Genomic DNA, 19,583 nt, shown 5'->3' with positions numbered 1-19,583 from the left:
TCCGGGGGGCCCTGGGGCTGAGCTGGGCTCTTTTATCTGGGGGCCCTGGGGCTGAGCTGGGCTCTTCTATCCGGGGGCCCCTGGGGCTGAGCTGAGCTGGGCTTTTCTATCCGGGGGTCCCTGGGGCTAATCTGGGCTCTTCTATCCGGGGGTCCTGGGGCTGAGCTGGGCCCTTCTATCCGGGGACCCCGGGTCTGAGCTGGGCTCTTCTATCCGGGCTGTTCTTGCCTTTAACATCAGGTATAACCGCCCATGACGGCGTGCCATGGGTAGTACGGTTGATACTTCATCTCATTCCTAGATCTAGGGCTGGTGCAGCCTTGTACTCATTTGTTCTTGCCTTAGTAAATTATTATTATTATTATTATTATTATTATATAATAATAATAATAATAATAATAATTTGTTCTTGCCTTAGTAAATGTAAATTTAAATGTCATGGTAATTATAGAGCGCACTGTCACCAGACGGTCACCTTGCGGTGTCGCCTATTCGGCTTCCTGGCGCTGATACTCATACCGCTGTGGAACCCCTCCTGGCTTTCCCTGTGAAGTGTCCACTCCTGGGCACCCCCAGGGTGAAGCCAGGCATCCTTAGCGCTGTTGGGGCCGGTGTGGAGGCTAAGCAAGCTATTGCCCCGAGTTGCAGCGTGGGGCCCGTGATTAGAATAGGCAAAGAGGCGAGAATTAACAGGTCTGAAGAAATTGAGCCTGAGACCAAGCCGAGGCGGGAATCGAACCCTGGTCACTGGCCAGAACTCTGCATCAGGGTCTGCCGCTCTAACCATTGAGCCACACTCCTCCACCATCGGGTAGTACCGCCCATGACGGCGTGCCATGGGTAGTATGGTTGATACTTCATCTCATTCCTAGATCTCGGGAGGGTGCAGCCTTGTACTCATTTGTTCTTGCCTTAGTACATCGGGTAGTACCGCCCATGACGGCATGCCATGGGTAGTACGGTTGATACTTCATCTCATTCCTAGATCTCGGGAGGGTGCAGCCTTGTACTCATTTGTACTTTCCTTAGTTCATCAGGTAGTACCGCCCATGACGGCGTGCCATGGGTAGTACGATTGATACCTCATCTCATTCCTAGATCTAAGGAGGGTGCAGCCTTGTACTCATTTGTACTTTCCTTAGTACATCAGGTGGTACCACCAATGAGGGTATGCCATGCGTAGCAGTGTAGATACTTTCCCAGGTGTTGTACGCCCCTGAAGATGGCACCATTCCAAGGGGAGGTCTCATCGCCAAAATGCTGCTCCTCTGGTTGGTGTTGCAAGCGATCCAGAAGGCAGTTTTGTTGCTTTTTACGGGCACTTTGCCCGTAGTGGCGCTTATAGACTGTGGACTGATTGCTTGTATGGAAGCCTGTGTCTGTGGTACAGGTCCGACTCGACCCGCTCTGCCTGCTTTGTTCTGCAATACATACTGCCTGAGCCACCTATATAGGACACTGTGTGTACCGAGCCAGTACGGTATCAGGTGATCCCACTTTAGGGTACCCTGTCTGATATTCTGAGGTATGTGGGGGCTAAGTGACCAACAAACCAATCTTATGAACTGGACGGGTGAAAGGGTCCACCGAGTCGTGATATGCTTGGGGCTGGGTAGGAACGGCTGCATCTTTGTAGAAGTGGAAAGCGTAGGACCGGCATCTATAGGACCAAAGCTAACCCATTAATAAAACATTTCAAAGGCATACACTGCATGTGCATGTACAACAAATGTTACTGCACCCCTGTACTCAATGTTGCCTCTGTCTTCACAATGTTGTGTAATTTCTGCCCTGTAATTGACTCCGATCAAACCAGGAGCTCCATGTTTAACCCCTTCGAGGCTGATGACGAGCTGGGCTCGTCATGGTGTAGCCTCCTCAAACACTGATGACGAGCCCAGCTCGTCATGAACAATGGGTTTTTTAAAAAGTCAGCATTCCAGGAGAATGAGCACAGCACGCATGTGGTTAAAGAACCATTTCAACTAACGAAAGATCCAATGTTCAAATACCACAGATTTGTTTGGATTAGTAGTTTTGTGCTGAAAAATTCCCCTAATTGTTCGCTCTGGAAAAAAAATCTACCTGAAAGGTTTGTTGACTGCTCACATTGACCCCTTAAATGCTGGCCCTTCTCTCTCCCCTCTCCCACGTGCTGAGCAATTTCTTTTAACGTATTTTGGGTAGTTTGTGCTTAGGGTACATAACTTTTTTCCACAAAAGGTACCCATGGCAAATTTGGCACCCTCTTATGTCTAACATCCAGGGGATTGTAAAGGTACCCAGGGTTTTTGAATTCCCCTGGAGGGGACCCAGAAAATAGGCAAAATATAGCAAAATGTTTAAATTTTTTGAAAAAATAGGGAGAAAGTGCTCCAGAGAAAACATTTTTTTTCCTATAAATGACATCGTTGTACATTTGCTGTGCTAAGGTCACCATCTTCTCAGCTTGTAGAGACAAAAACTGTTTTTTTACAACAGTTGTAGCCCATTTTGCCTATTTTTTGCGCTCTCAACTTTCTTCCAGTTTTTGGTGGAATCCACTGTGAAACCCAGGCGCGATCCAGGAAAGCTGCAGATTTATGAAAGTAGACACAACTCAGAATTCACAAAGGGGTTATATGTGTAGATCCCTCAAGATTTTCCCAAATATGCTGACTGTTGAAATAACAAAATATTGAAAATGAGTAGGACAAAAATGCCGTTTGTGACAACATTTTCATCTGTGAATATCTGTCACACTGGCCAATTTACAAAACTGTTATTTGTACATCTCTAAATTTATGGGTGCCCATACTAGAATATGATTCAGAGGACGAGTCTGGCTGGGGTGTTCTGGTTGGTCTGGAGTTTGTGTAGCAGGGTTTTGTTGATTCCGGCATCGAGGGCGTTGCCGTAGTCCAGTCTGCTCGTTATGAGTGCATGGGTGACGGTCTTTCTGCATTCTGTGAGGATCCACTTTAAGGTCTTGCAGAGGATGTGGAGGGAGTTGAAGCATGTGGAGGCGATTGCGTTGATCTGGCGGGTCAAGGTTTGCTGTCTATGACGATCCTGACATTCTTGGCATGGGTGGTGAGGGTAGATGTTCGTCCTATCTTTAGTAGCCATCAGGTGGAGTCCCACGCTGACATGCTTTTCCCGAAGATCACGGTTTAAGTCCGTCAGTGTTTTAGACAGTTGATCTTCACCCAGTGGGCAATTCCAGTCACACAGGAATAAAACTTCATCCAGGTACTGGGCGTCTTGGCCATGAGAGACAGTTGTGTGTCAGTGTACGAGAGGACGTTAATGTTATGAGAGTGGATGATTCTAACTAAAGGGATCATGTATGCATTGAAGAGGGTCAGGCTCCAGGAAGATATGCGTGGAACTCAGCAGACAAGGTCACCGACATGCAACGTGTTCGGTGACAGGATGACTGACTTGGTTCTTCCAGTCAGGAAGAAGCAGATCCATTGGAGTGCGTCTCGTTGGATTCTGATCTGGAGGCGTTGGATAAGGATGGGGTGGGAGACTGTCTCAAACTCTACAGAGAGGCCAGGAGAATGAGATCACAATGTCTCTTGTGTCCAGAGTCATGCGGATGTCATCCATGGCGGGGATATAGAGTTTCCAAGCTGTGGTTGGGGCTCATAGCAGACTGAGTGGTTTTGAGGGGCTGGTGGTCCTTGAGGTATTCAACAAAGTGTCTGTTGACCATTTTCTCCAGGACGTAAACCGAGAATGGTAGCAGGGGGATCGGCCTGTGGTTGGCGAGCGTTTAAGGGTTTAAGGGGGTTTCTTCAGTAGTGGGAGGACAGTGGTGTCTTTCTCTCAATCAGTTCTTCCTGGGGGTCTGTAGTAAGATCGAGAGATCCACCCCCAGGCACCACCAACTCTGAATGCTGTATTAGCGCAGAGTATTGGAGTGGCCAGGCAAGGGAAAGGGGTTTAGGAGATAGGAACTGCGAGGAGCGAGATTTCAAAAAGAGAACACACATAATATTCAGATGGAACTTGAGTTTTGAGTTCCCCATAAAACTTCCCCCGCTTTTGAAGGATTATGTTTTTTACCCTGTTTGGTGAACTTAAAAGAACTCTCTCTCTCTCTCTTCTGCTTTTTTGAGGGTTTCTGCTTCTATACTGGCTCTCTTAAAATTAGGCTGTAAGATATGTAAATGTACCGGTATTTATAGAGCGCACAGCTACTTCCCTGAGGTAGTGTCCCGGCGCTGTCCGTATACCGCTTAGGAACCCTTCCTGGTTTTCCCTGTGAGTGTCCACTCCTGGGCACCCCCAGGGTGAAGCCAGGCATCCCAGTACTTTTGGGGCCGTTGTGGAGAGTAAGCAAGCTATTGCCCAGAGTCGCAGAGTGGGACCCATGCTTAGAATGGGCACCGAGGCGAGAATTATCAGGTCCGAGGAAATTGAGCTCAAGACCCGCCGAGGCAGGAATTGAACCCTGGTCCCGGGCCAGACCTCTGCATCAGGGTCTGCCGCTCTAACCATTTGAGCCACACTTCTCCACAATATACAACAAACAATAAGATAAAGGTGATCAGGTGAAGTCACTTGTTCAACGCTAACCTTTTAAAACCTTAGCTACACCCGATTCTAGACACTGCTACAAGGATACATTCCGTAAAGAGTTTCATTAAACATTTCTCTCCCTCTTCTTTAATATTTCAATGCCCCAGGTTAAGTCATCTGGCTGCGAAAGATAGTTATATGAACTGAACAATAATATTCATGAATCATGTTCTTTACTCTTCAGTCAAACGGGTTTGTCTCTATGGAGCTGCCTTCCCTGGAATTGTGTGACTAATAATGGTATTTAGTGGTAGCACAAGAAATGATGTTACATTTAGTCTCTTACTTCGAGTAAGAACCAAAACTATGACAAGGCTTGAAACGCCAAGGAATCAGCTCTCTCTGCCTCTCTCAGCCCTCACTAGGGGGCATCCACTCTGTCCCAAGTGAAGGCTGGATCACTCACAGCGTGAGCGTACTCACCACCAAAGAGCTCAGCTGAAGAAACGTTGGCCAACAAACTCCGTCAACAAAACTGAGTAATCCAGCTTATCGCGGGAGCTCAGGAAAGAAGGGATTACTCCGATCATTTCCTGGAGTAGTAATTGTAAGTGAGAGCACTGTTCCAGTCCTTGTCAGTGAGGCTGTTCTTGTTTTTGCGGGCTGGTCTGGTGGGGGTGTGTGTGTTGGACCAGGATGCTGAACTTGATGAGGGCCTGGTCTGTCCAGGAGACTGGTGAGGGCTCCTCGAATCTGTTGTTGTTAAAGGTGGTGAAAATAGGATTCAGGAGGTGTCCAGCGACTTTGTTTGGTCCTTGTACTCTTTGGGTTAGACCCATGTTTGCAAAGTCTTATTTTTAGTTGGAGTTGTCGTAGCCTTCCAGATAGAACTTCTCGTCTCCGAGTTGGATGATATTGCTGGTGTCGAGGACTAGTGGTGTGACGATGTCCGCTATGGAGCCAGTGAAGTTTGTCTGCTGTCCTGGTGGTCTGCAGATGAAAATGCCGCTTAGGGTGAAGTTGGCTGTGATGTTGTATCTGGAATGGAGTTCTTGTAGATGATGGTGATTCTGCCTCTGAGCTTGTGAAGTCTGTCTTGCCTGGTGATCTTACACCTGGGGTGGAGGTGGCTGTGGTGATGTCAGGTGCTGATGCAGGGTTCAGCCAGGTTTCCATGAGGAAAAGTAGGTCAGTGTTTTGTTGTGCAGTAGGTCCCAGATCTCTGTGGCTTGGTGAGTGAGTGAGTGGATGTTGATGAACTTTCATTCGAGTGCGAAGTGTTGTGTGACTAGTTTCGAGACTGTGTGTGCGAGAGAGTGGGGTGTTGGTTGCTGCTGGTGCGGATGCGGTGAGTGTTGGGTGTGGGTAAGTGCATGAAAACTTGCAGAAAGCACAAGACAACGCTCCCTCGATGTTGTGTGGGGCAGTGAGGCACCAGCATGTGGAAGGGTGGCTGGCATTGAGGTTGCGGAGGGTCGCATTAGGTAGTAGCAGGAGTGGAGAGGACCAGGGTTCCTGTCACTGGGCATCGTCCATGCATGGATGGGGGCAGACTGGCTTGCCTTTGGCATGCCTTCAGGGCATATGGCCATGTCTGCACTGGGGTGGCGGAGTGAGCTAAAGAATGATGTTGGATTAAACCCAGATCAGTTGACTGGGGGTGAGTGCTTGCAATGTTCAACACTCCGTCCATCATCCCCTTTGGTATCGCTTTGTTGGCCCTAAGTTGGCAGGGTATGCCCAGACGTGGGTCCAGTGCACACTTTGCCACTGAATTCAAGCTAGCCTGGCTGATGACGACTGATTAACCAGAAACCGGTCCTAGGATGCTTGCTTCCAGTCCAGGGAAGACATGGCTTGGCAGTTCGGGCTGGACTGTTCCCATAAGGCACAGGGTCAGACTGATTTGCATATGGCCATGTCTGCACTGGGGTGGCAGAGTGAGCTAAAGAATGATGATGGACAGGACAATGGGCAGATGGATAAGATCCCCTCCCACTTTGAACTTACATTAGGGAAAGAAACCAGTGGCTGTCTGTGGCATCAGTTGCATGACAGCTACTGAAAGACAGTCCGGCTCAAGACCATCTTTATGTTTTTAAAGCATGGAGTGCTTCACGGAGAGCATGTAGCATTGGTAGATTATCATTCCACACACCCGTAAATAATAATTTTATTCTCCCAGAAGTATTTAGAGACACTTGTATGGGAAAATGCAAGAGAGCGGGAGTAAATAGAATTGGCTGTTCCTTTTCCCCCACTGGTCTTCGATCTTACTTTGAATTGGTGGGATTTTTTGAAATTCTTCAAATTAGAGATCTTCTTGAACGGAAAGGAGGGGGACAGGCTAAATTTGGGAAAGTTTAAATTATTGAAAGGAAAATCCAAAATAAAGTAAGCAGCCATCCCGGATGATATGGACAAACCTCCAAAAATGAAAGGTGAAGGTAGGAGTGTCCGATGAGACATTTTTTATGCTCATGAGTTATTGCATTCGGTTTTGATATCTGCTAGGTTACAGGCACAGTTTTATAAAACGTGTTTCTTTTTGTATGATACACCTGACAAAATCTCGAAATGGGTTTGAGGGAAGGGAACATGTTGTCCTTGCTGTGCACTCTGTAATGCAGAGAGTGTTCATATTTTTGCATCATGTCAGGTTTTGCAGAAATTTTATAAAGATATCACAACCTTTTTATCAGAAGTGTTAAAAACTGAAATAACACATAGGGGCTGATTCTGATGCGGGTTGGAAAGCATTCCCACCCAGGGCCTGATTCTGATGCAGGTTGGAAGGCATTCCCACCCAGGTCCTGATTCTGATGCGGGTTGGAAAGCATTCCCACCCAGGGCCTGATTCTGATGCGGGTTGGAAAGCATTCCCACCCAGGGCCTGATTCTGATGCGGGTTGGAAAGCATTCCCACCCAGGGCCTGATTCTGATGCGGGTTGGAAAGCATTCCCACCCAGGGCCTGATTCTGATGTGGGTTGGAAAGCATTCCCACCCAGGGCCTGATTATGATGCGGGTTGGAAAGTATTCCCACCCAGGGCCTGATTCTGATGCGGGTTGGAAAGCATTCCCACCCAGGGCCTGATTCTGATGCGGGTTGGAACCTGATTCTGATGCGGGTTGGAAAGCATTCCCACCCAGGGCCTGATTCTGATGCGGTTAGGAAAGCATTCCCACCCAGGGCCTGATTCTGATGCGGGTTGGAACCTGATTCTGATGCGGGTTGGAAAGCATTCCCACCCAGGGCCTGATTCTGATGCGGTTAGGAAGGCCTCCTAATGGCATTTGCTCCTTCCAAAAAGTATCGGGAGCGACCCAGTGCCCAATTATAATGCGGTTAGGAACATGTGCTCCCATTGAAGTCAATGGGAGTCCAACCAAATCGTATCTGGAGGCATCCGGATGCATTGTACTTGGTCGGTCGGACTCTACAGATCCGAGTGGGTCGGAAATTACCCGCATCAGAATCAGCCCCTGAGTGTGTAATCCTGCTCGGGACTTTTGAGACTAATCGGCGTAGGGCAGGGCATGAACTGATTTTTATTCCTATGGCGGTTTTACGAATGTGTATTGCGGCAGCCAAGGTGGATGCTAATGCACCGACTTTTCAACAATGGCTTGGTAGGTGGTTAGCAATGTCTAGAAACAGCCATATATAGGCGAAAAGGGAGGAATCAGCATAAAAAAGGTATGAAAATCTGGGACCCTCCACGTGTCTGGATTCAAACTCAAAGTGAAGATTGAAGATGAGTAAGAATTTGCACTTTATTGAATCTGCACAAATCACATCAGGATAAATCTTTTTTTCTGGGATTATTTTAGTCTTTTGTAGTATTTTCTATTGTCATTCTAAATTTGAGATGGAAGCAGTTTATTGCCTTACATGAAATAATGTAAAGAACTTTGGGAAGTAGGTGATGTATTAACTCTTACTCCTGTCTGCGTGGGGGAAGGCTGGGGTGAAAAATGCAAAATGATTATAGATTATAGATTCACCTGGTCAAGTGACGCTATTCCATACATTAAAGGGGCTGAAAGATGGAAATGGATCAGGACATTCCCCTCATTCCCTCATTCTGAGGATGAACACGTGCCTCGTGTGTAGCGCCTCGATTCTGGGGAGTGGGATTAAAGCGCCTCGGTCCGAGCCACAGTCCTGCCCCCGGGGGGGCGCCTCTGGGCAGGTCCAGGGGAGCAGTGTCTCTCTTTGGGGCCTGTGCACAGCGCCCCGAGGCTCAGGGCGGAGTCAAAGGCGCTGGATGGGGTGGAATGAACTCAGGGCTCCTCTGTCCTTAATGAGAATCCTTCACTGAGAGGCCTGTCCAGAGGAGGGGCAGAGGAGGTGAGGCCTGTCCAGAGGAGGGGCAGAGGAGGTGAGGCCTGTCCAGAGGAGGTGAGGCCTGTCCATGGGTGCAGAGGGGGAGAGGCCTGTCCAGGGGAGCAGTGTCTCTCTTCGGGGCCTGTGCATAGCGCCCCGAGGCTCAGGGCGAAGTCAGAGGTGCTGGATGGGGTGGAAGGAACTCTGGGCTCCTCTGTCCTTAATGAAAATCCTTCACCGAGAGGCCTGTCCGGAGGAGTGGCAGAGGAGGAGAGGCCTGTCCAGGGGTGCAGAGGAGGAGAGGCCTGTCCAGGGGAGGTGAGGCCTGTCCAGGGGAGGGGCAGAGGAGGAGAGGCCTGTTCAGGGGGCAGAGGAGGTGAGGCCTGTCCAGAGGAGGGGCAGAGGAGGTGAGGCCTGTCCAGAGGTGCAGAGGAGAGAGGTCTGTCCAGGGGAGCAGAGGAGGAGAGGCTTGTCCAGAGGAGGGGTAGAGGAGGAGAGGCCTGTCCAGGGGTGCAGAGGAAGAGATGCCTGTCCAGGGGTGCACAGGAGGAGAGGCCTGTCCAGGAGTGCAGTGGAGGTGAGGCCTGTCCAGGGGTGCAGAGGAGAGAGGCCTGTCCAGGGGAGCAGAGGAGGAGAGGCCTGTCCAGAGGAGGGGCAGAGGAGGAGATGCCTGTCCAGGGGGGAGAGGAGGAGAGGCCTGTCGAGGGGGAGAGAAGGTGAGGCCTGTCCAGAGAAGGGACAGAGGAGGAGAGGCCTGTCCATGGGTGAAGAGGAGGTGAGGCCTGTCCGGGGTAGCAGAGGAGGAGAGGCCTGTCCAGGGGTGCAGAGGAGGAGAGTCCTGTCCAGGGGTGCAGAGGAGGTGAGTTCTGTCCAGGGGTGCAGAGGAGGTGAGGCCTGTCCAGGGGAGCAGTATCTCTCTTCGGGCCTGTGCATAGCGCCCGAGGCCCAGGGCGGAGTCAGAGGCGCTGGATGGGGTGATATGAACTCTGAGCTCCTCTGTCCTTAATGAGAATTCGTCACTGAGAGGCCTGTCCAGAGGAGGGGCAGAGGAGGAGAGTCCTGTCCAGGGGTGCATAGGAGGTGAGACCTGTCCAGAGGAGGGGTGGAGGAGGAGAGGCCTGTCCAGAGGAGGGGCAGAGGAGGAGAGGCCTGTCCAGGGGTGCCGAAAGGGAAAGGCCTGCCCAGAGGTGGGGCAGAGGAGGAGAGGCCTGTCCAGGGGTGCAGAGAAGGGGAGCCCTGTCCAGGGGTGCAGAGGAGGCGAGGCCTGTCCAGGGGGTCAGAGGATGCGAGGCCTGTCCAGGGGAGCAGTGTCTCTCTTCGGGGCCTGTGCATACGCCCGAGGTCCAGTGCAGAGTCAGAGGCGCTGTATGGGGTGGAAAGAACTCTGGGCTCCTCTGTCCTTCATGAGAATCCTTCACCGAGAGGCCTGTCCAGAGGAGGGGGAGAGGAGGAGAGGCCTGTCCAGGGGTGCAGAGGAGGAGGGGCCTGTCCAGGGGTGCAGAGGTGGTGAGGCCTGTTCAGATGAGGAGAGGCCTGTCCAGGGGTGCAGAGGAGGTGAGGCCTGCCGAGAGGAGGGGCAGAGGAGGAAAGGCCTGTCCAGAGGAGGAGAGGAGGAAAGGCCTGTCCAGGGGTGCAGAGGAGATGAGGCCTGCCCAGAGGAGGTGCAGAGGAGGTGAGGCCTGTCCAGGGGGGCAGAGGAGGTGAGGCCTGTCCAGAGGAGGAGAGGAGGAGAGGACTGTCCAGGGGTGCAGAGGAGGTGAGTCCTGTCCAGGGGTGCAGAGGAGGATAGGCCTGTCCAGGAACAGAGGAGGTGAGGTCTGTCCAGGGGTGCAGAAGAGGAAAGGCCTGTCCAGAGGAGTAGAGGAGGAGAGGCCTGTCCAGGGGTGCAGCGGAGGTGAGGCCTGTCCAGGGGTGCAGAGGAGGTGAGGTTTGTCCAGGGGTGCAGAGGAGGTGAGGTTTGTCCAGGGGTGCAGAGGAGGTGAGGCCTGTCCAAGGTTGCAGAGGAGGTGAAGCCTGTCCAGGGGTGCAGAGGAGATGAGGTTTGTCCAGGGGTGCATAGGAGGTGAGGTTTGTCCAGGGGTGCAGAGGAGGTGAGGCCTGTCCAGGGATGCAGAGGAGGTGATGCCTGCCCAGGGGTGCAGAGGAGGCGAGGCTTGTCCAGGGGTGCAGAGGAGGTTAGGCCTGTCCAGGGGTACAGAAGAGGTGACTCCTGTCCGGGGGTCAGAGGAGGAGAGGCCTGTCTAGGGGTCAGAGGAGGAGAGGAGGTGAGGCCTGTCCAGGGGTGCAGAGGAGGTGAGGCCTGTCCATGGGTGCAGAGGAGGCGAGGCCTGTACAGGGGTGCAGAGGAGGTGAGGCCTGTCCACTGGGCAGAGAAGGTGAGGACTGTCCAGGGGTGCAGAGGAGGAGAGGCCTGTCCAGAGGAGGAGAGGAGAAGAGGCCTTGCTTAGTCTCTGATCGAATATTTGTAATCACCTAAGTACTCATAAACAACACCAAATGTATAGCACAAATTTGGTTTAATATTGATAGTATTACACATATGTATCTATCTAATATGTGTCTTTTACACTATGGCGCGATACGATCTTTGTAGTACTATCCTAGAACTAATATCGTGAGCCTATAGGTTCATTTAGCCAGTATACATGACACCATTATGTGTGGAATCACCACGCGCCCGATGCGCCGCCTCGTCTGTGTAGTTTTAGATTCTGAACTAATAGCGCATGCGTGTTGCCCTATAAATATCTCCCCGTAGCATAGCAACGCGTCTGATATCACTACTCGCCAGTCACCACGTCACCATTCCATCAGATACTATGGTTCTGATAGTAAGGTGCGACATCATTTACGTAGTTCGTCTATAGAACTTACACTCTGTGCCCACCGGCTCATTTAATTATTATACACGATACCATCATCACCATGCACCCGATGCGCCGCCTCGTCCGTGTAGTTCTACATATTGAACTACCAGCGCATGCGTGTTGCCCCACGAATTCTCCCCGTACCACAGCAACGCGTCTGCTATCTCTACCCGGCTGCCACCACGCCCCCATCCCATTCGACACACCGGCTCACAATTGAAAGTTAAGGTTGAGAGACAGAGATATATATAGCGTTAAACAACTAGGCTTCAGTTCCTTTGGTTCGATCGACGACGCAGGACATCCGGAACCCCATAACATCACGATGCACCATTCTGCTTCGGTATGTAGCGGTTTTTAGCTTAGGAAGCGTATCACTATAAGCGCAATTTAAACTAGCTTTCAACGACACTGACACTCTTTTATCTTCTGGTGTTGTTGTACCAACCCGGGTTCCTTTTTGTTCAATTAGATTTGTGATTGCCAGTCAGTCAGTCAGTCAAATATTCTTTATTCGATAAAATTAATATCATAAAAGACATGGTACAATTATACAAAAAGTTACAATCTGATTAACAAATTACAGTGCAATACATTTTTTCATCAGTGTTAAAAATACAATACATATTAAAAAGAGGAATTTCTAATATTAAAAGTTTTAAAAATATATACCATTTAAAAACTATCAGTACTACAGCCTTACTACACAAGTAGAATACATATTTACACGAAAGAAACATTACTCAAAACAGCTTTGGATCTGCGGTAGGCTGATGGTATTTTTCCTTATGCGAATGGCTGCCGTCAGAAAACTGGCCACACAGAACATAGTATAAGGGTTACCCAATTGCATTAGGTATATTAGAGCGGGCCTCACCTGAATAAAGCCCGCCTTCTTCAGGAGTGGTAGCAAATATTTCCGTCTACATGGTTCATAATGAGTGCAAAACATGACAAAATGGAGTGTATCTTGTAATGAAAAGCAATCACAAGTGCAGGGATCCGCCTTGTCAGGTGCCCACCAGGTACGGAAAACTCCTAAACAGTAATGGATCAGGTTTAGGCGGAATCTTGTCAGAAGAAATCTGTGGTGTCGATTATTCACCACTATTAAATATGGTTCCTGTCCTGGGCAACTAACCAGCCCATAGTTTAGTCTAACAAGAGGCTTTCTCAGCTCCGTCTCCTCCCGATCTAATGTAAAAAGGTCCCTTAGGGCCTTTTTTGTTGGAAAAATATCAGATTTAGTTATCAATTCGGGAGAATAAAACATGTCTGAGCGACCTATTTTTTGCAGACCATTTTTAATATAATTCAGCCATACAATTTTATCAGCCCTCTCTAAATGCAGGCAGTCTTTAATAATGGAGTGGTTTAAAGTAATTTCTTTGTTAAGCCAGATTTTTAGCCAATACAGAAGGGGTGCTATTTGGATATGGTCTGAGATATATCCGATCCCCACTTCCGTATGTGTTGTAAAAGTGGGAGTAGACTGAGGGACTGAGAGGAGCCCCCTCAGAAATTTATTTTCTACCAGTTGTATTTTTTTGGATGTGGTATAACCCCATATTTGGCATCCATAGGAGGCCATTGCCAAGCATTTAGCTTTGTAGACCTTAATGATGGCTTCAACCGGTCTACCTCCCAGTTTTTTAGCAAAGCTCATAAGGCCCGAAACACTTCTACTAAAAACCATGCTACGACTTGTATTTTGTGGACCCCAGGTACCCTTTTCATCGAACAATACCCCCAAGTAGGGAAAGGAAGACACCCTACATACCACTTCATTATTACAATAGAAATTTTTTAATTTCCCCTTATTTCTGCCCTTCCCTGCGATTAGAACCTGAGATTTTTTGGCATTAACCTTGAGATCAAGGTTACTCATAAAGGTGCCAAAGGCGTTCAGCAGTTTTTGGAGGTTCACCCCAGTACGGGCCATAAGTACGGCATCATCCGCATACAGGAGAACGGGTATTACCTGTTCCCCTATACGCGGAATATCCTGAGAGACCTCACCCAGCTCAGCCTCCAGGGCATTAATATAGAGTGTAAACAACAGAGGCGCCAAGATGCACCCCTGTCTTACCCCTCTTTTAGATCTGAATGGCCTTGTACATCGTCCATCCATACCCACTCTTACTTTTGCAGATAAGTTTGTATGGAGGTTCGCCATAAAGTGCACTAGGGGAGGGTTCAGACCTAGCTCAAGGAGACCCATCCAGAGCTTCGACCTATTGACTAGGTCGAATGCTGAGGATAGGTCCATAAAACCCATATATAGATTGCCCTCTTTAGCCACAGTATACTTGCTGACCAATAAATGCAGATTTAAACATTGGTCAATGGTTCCTCTATTTGACCTAAAACCATATTGCATATTGGAAAGGATCCCTTTCTCCGTCAGCCAATCACTTAATCTATGCAGGACCACCCTTCCCAGGACCTTTACAGAAGAATCTATCAAAGAAATTGGTCTATAGCAGGAGGGGTCCTGCCTAGATCCTTTTTTATAAACCGGGATGATAGTTGACGTTAGCCATGATTGTGGAATACTATCTTTACTAATAGAATTAAAAACGTTAACTAAAATTTTAGAACACAAGCTAGGGGCAGCTTTGAATAGATCGGCTGGGACTCCATCCGGTCCAGGCGCCTTGTTTTTGGACATTTCCTCTATGGCCTTCGCCACCTCAGCGGTTTCAAAAGTCAACGGTGAAAAGGTGTTTTCAGGGAATTGAACCTCAGTATTTTGGCAGTTGAGGGGCAGGCTATAAATCTCCTCAAAATGTGCAATCCAGGCCTCATCTGTGATGTTACAGTCCATGGGGCCATTATCTGAGTTTGCAAAGAGAGGTTGGTTGACTGTAGCCCAAAATTTACTACTATCTCTCAGAACATCCGGTGTCAACAGTTTATGCCCTGCTTCATCCCTTAATTCCCGCTTTCTATCGTTCATCGCCAACTTGTATGCCAGTCTGCATTTGGTTACTAAGCCCTTATCCCTAGGAATAGCTTTAAGTGCTTTAAGTAGGGCAGCATGTGCATCTGAGCATTTTTTATTTGTGATTGCTCCGAGGCCCCACGCTACTAAAGAAGGATACATGGCATCATAAGAACCCCAATTATACTCGGACGCTCGACATCTAGAAGGTATGCGGCGCTATTTAACCTTAGAACTTCAATAATAGCACTTTATAGAAAGCCACTTGTCAACATATAATTGCATAGGCTTTCCTTTAAATAAACCCCTTTTAATAACCATTCCCCTCTTTATCTGTGCAACATCTTTAGATTACCAGCGAATGGGGCTCCGTTTTCCGCTTACCCTCAAGTAAAGAGTCGACAGATACCAAGGCAACATTGGATTGTCATCAAATGCTTCTTTTATCTCTTTACTGGGTAACAACCACCTATTAAGAAGGTAAATATCCTATAATGCTACGTAGGATATTATCCTACCATATGCTCTATCTCTCCCCTTTAACAGCAAGCATTACACATATATTCTTCTTTATTACAGTGTTGTATATTCACGGATATATATTTGATACCTCTGATAGCAACCCGAGAACAGTACAAATACTGGATAATATGGACCACAGCAAGGTACATAAATTGGGATCCTCTCTAACATGTTGGCATATATTGACCTAAATAAAAACCTTGCCCTAGAATAGCTATCCTTCCCCTACTTGTGTTTAGCCTAAGAATAATTAGGTCAACATAGACTCCAATTTACAATAGAGAGTCGGCTATTAAAACAATTGTTTTATATTAAACTGCCTATCAACATCTACATATCTGCCTGCATAATGGCTGTATTTTTTTCATTCAGTGATGTGTTGAACATGATTCCATCCAGCTGATATTACTATCATACGACAGGCATCAAAATAGGTGTACTCCTTTCTATCTGTGTAAGTAATTACTATCAATCCATGTGTCAGTATAACATAGCTATATTTATAGGCTTACTTTTATCTGGGGCAATAAGATCACAATCAATATTACATCCAAATTGTATATACCAGTGTAACAACGATCCATGTCTTTCTCTTTCATCCCCTTATGCTTCTACTTCTTTTCTTGTTTTTCTCTGGCTATAAGTTCTTTCTATATAGCTCTTTCAGGACATGCCTTTTGTAAATTTCTAGTAAAACCACGGAGTTTGGTCCTGGGACAGGGGGCAGCTGGACCCAATTTACAGTGAACAGAACAGGAATGCTGGCCCTCCTACTTATTTAGTCTCGCCTTAAGTTTATGAGACAACAAACAAAAATCAACGTCTCTTTGTTTGTATGGGTAATTTTATTTAACCCTTTTGTTCATTATTTTTAGTAAGATTTATCTTTTTCATAGGCAAGAAGAACACTTTATATACACCTATATACAAATACAAAACATTTATACATATTTACAACTACTATACAAATATCACATAAACAATGGATCAAACAGTTATCAACAAACTTCTCGTATGAGAAATATATAGCAATTCCGTGTTCACAAATAGTTAATCTTTGCGAAGTAATCAAAAAACGCTACTAGACCCAAAAGGTTGAAAAGAAATAATGCGACAGAAATCAGAAATTAATTCACAGTTAATTCCAACAATAAAGACTGCACCCGTCAAGGGCAGATATTTTGAACTGTCTGTCTGTCGTTTGCCTTGCCAACGCGTTTCGAATCTGTCAAGAATTACAGATTCTCCTCAGGGCTCTCTCAGTGTTTTCAATCTAAACAAAAGAATAAAACGAAGCTTGTTTCAGTGTTTGTGACTTAGAAACACCTATTCCTCGCCCAATATTCACTTTCAGAAGAAATCAGAATATTGGCCAACAACTAGTCCGTGCGGACATCAGATTAGCCAAACCTAAAAGTGATTTGTTGTCAAAATGGGGTCTCAAACCCATCGAGGGACACCATAGGTGTGGGAATTGTATCGCGTGCGATACAACCATTGAGGGCACCACCTTTCAACATTCCAACACGTCTTGGTCTCATACCAGTTTCACCAACTGTAAAACAAAAAATGTCGCCTATGCCATAATTTGCGCCTGCCACAAAATTTATATTGGTAAGACCAATCAGCAGGTCAACACACGTATGACACAACATAGGTCGCGCATTAAAAAGAAAGTACTAACTGCGCCCCTCGTCCAACATTTCTCCGAAAAACAACACGGGGAAAATGATTTCACTTGGACCGTGTTATTTAGCATTAATCAACCAAAAACGGGTATCAATATAGAACAGATCCTTTTAAAAAAAGAGGCTTATTTGATACTCAAGTTCAACAGTACCCAAACGGGGTTGAACACACTTTCAGAAATTTCGCGACTGTAATAAGTTCATGCACTCAAAATTTGGAAACTACAACATCCATAATTCTTAGCTCCAGGCTCACTATGATGTAGGAGCCCTGTACAGCCACCAGGCTGTTCCTGCGTTTGCATTTCCTGGTTCGCTCCTGTGGAAGAAAGGTGAGTGTTGGTGAGGCTCCCAATGCGTGAGACTTCAGTACATCTAAACTGTATTAAGTCAGGGACTAAGGGGCCTGTTATGTCTTACAGTGCGAGTGAGCCGCGCAACTGTAAACAACGGTGAGGAACACGTGCCCCCGCCACTGATTGAATCTGAGTTAGATTAAGACAACGAACACACGGCATGGCGATCGACGCCCCGTGCTCACTACCAGGAATCTAGGTAGGTGGCTTCACATTGTTCGGCAGCACTTCACGAGCGTCTTTATACCATAACTAATGTCAATACTGAGCTTGACCCTTATGCTTTACAGGTCACACGGAAAGGATAGAATGAGCAAACAGAGGACCTAAGATAGCATCCAATGCCACACTCGACTAAGGTATGAGCGTGCAGTTTTAGGTCTGTAGTAGTCGCTTGGCCCTGCTCCAGATGGCGTTGTAAGCCTTTGAATTATTTTTTTCAGAATTATTCTTCTATTTTACTGATTTTCTGCGGCGCACAGCCCTTCGTGTACAACTGAATCACAAGAGCCCACCGCATTCTGTATAAAGGTAACCAGTTCAGCACAGTCCAGCTATTTTAGGGGGTCCTTTATAAATAAGTCACAAACACTGAAACAAGCTTCATTTTATTCTTTTGTTTAGATTGAAAACACTGAGAGAGCCCTGAGGAGAATCTGTAATTCTTGACAGATTCGAAACGCGTTGGCAAGGCAAACGACAGACAGACAGTTCAAAATATCTGCCCTTGACGGGTGCAGTCTTTATTGTTGGAATTAACTGTGAATTAATTTCTGATTTCTGTCGCATTATTTCTTTTCAACCTTTTGGGTCTAGTAGCGGTTTTTGATTACTTCACAAAGATTAACTATTTGTGAACACGGAATTGCTATATATTTCTCATACGAGAAGTTTGTTGATAACTGTTTGATCCATTGTTTATGTGATATTTGTATAGTAGTTGTAAATATGTATAAATGTTTTGTATTTGTATATAGGTGTATATAAAGTGTTCTTCTTGCCTATGAAAAAGATAAATCTTACTAAAAATAATGAACAAAAGGGTTAAATAAAATTACCCATACAAACAAAGAGACGTTGATTTTTGTTTGTTGTCTCATAAACTTTAGGCGAGACTAAATAAGTAGGAGGGCCAGCATTCCTGTTCTGTTCACTGTTTTGTAAATTTCTGGCATTATGAGGACACAGAGATGTTCGATGTAATATGGAATAAAACTCATGGTTGAAACTATGTCAGGCTACAAATGTGCAGGGATATTTGGCATTATATGGAATACAAACTTAGCTTTCAACTACCTCAAGCTTAAAATGTCCAGCAAAATGGTCATCAGTTCTAGATAAAGGATAAAGGAAATAAAATGTTTTTCTGAAAATAAGCAACTGCTCTGTGAAATAACACTAGTAAACACTAAATGAACTTGAGTTGAGGCAATTTCTGTCTAGTATATATGTATATAAATTAGACCTAGGGCCAAGATTCCTTTTATGTATATACAATTATAGTGAGATATAATTTTTGTATTACTTTACGTGACACGCTTTTTTATATGTTTTTCAGTGTTATATGTTTTTGTCCTATTGCAAATGACGGACTCCTGAAGAAGGCAAATGCCGAAACGCGCGTAGAGTCTCCATCCACCGCTTTGCTTACTCCACTAGCCCGAATTATCACCATAGTCATTTGTGTTGTTTTTCTATGCCTCCCCCCTCTTCTTCTGTGTTTGATTATGTTTAGATATTTCTCTGGAATCACAAAATGTATGTTATTGATTTTTTAATGGTTAATAGGTATTTTTATAAAAGAAAATCTTAACAAAAATGTAGAAAATATTTAAATAAATTACAAATACTATTTTGAATATAAACAGTATCACTGGTTTCTATTAATTTTGCTTACATGTCACAATACTCATTCTATGTATTTATAGTTGTCCTTGGGTTTCTTGGCTTAATGACCATGTTCACTACTGTTCGTTCTTTCAAAAAAGAGGAGAAGAGGCCTGTCCAGGGGTCAGAGGAGGTGAGGCCTGTACAGGGGTCAGAGGAGGTGAGGTCTGTCCTGAGGAGGTGAGGCCTGTCCAGGGGTGCAGGGGAGGTGAGACCTGTCCAGGGGTGCAGTTCAAGTTCAAGTTCAGAAATTTGTTTAGCGCACTACTCACCCAGAGGGTCTCAAGGCGCTTGAGGGAGGGGGTGGGGGTACTTTACTTATCAAATATCCAAGTTTTTAGTTGTTTTCTGAAGGAGAGGTTGTTCTGTGTAAGGCGGAGATCGGTGGGGAGAGAATTCCAGGTTTTGGCCGCTAAGTAGGAGAAGGATCTTCCCCCATGGTGGATCTTTGGATGAGTGGAATAGCGGCGAGGGCTTGAT

The 19,583-nt window shown here is 46.6% G+C and overlaps 1 protein-coding gene across 1 annotated transcript in view; it reads left to right on the top strand.

The window, feature by feature from the left end:
• The window catches only part of LOC147737936 (uncharacterized), a 40,778-nt gene that overhangs the window by 1,286 nt on the left and 19,909 nt on the right, over nt 1-19,583 (top strand). The gene's annotated exons all lie outside the window — the stretch shown is intronic.

Source organism: Lissotriton vulgaris, chromosome 1_1, assembly GCF_964263255.1.
Source record: "Lissotriton vulgaris chromosome 1_1, aLisVul1.2, whole genome shotgun sequence".
Taxonomy (NCBI): domain Eukaryota; kingdom Metazoa; phylum Chordata; class Amphibia; order Caudata; family Salamandridae; genus Lissotriton; species Lissotriton vulgaris.
This window is presented reverse-complemented; position numbering and strand designations above follow the sequence as displayed.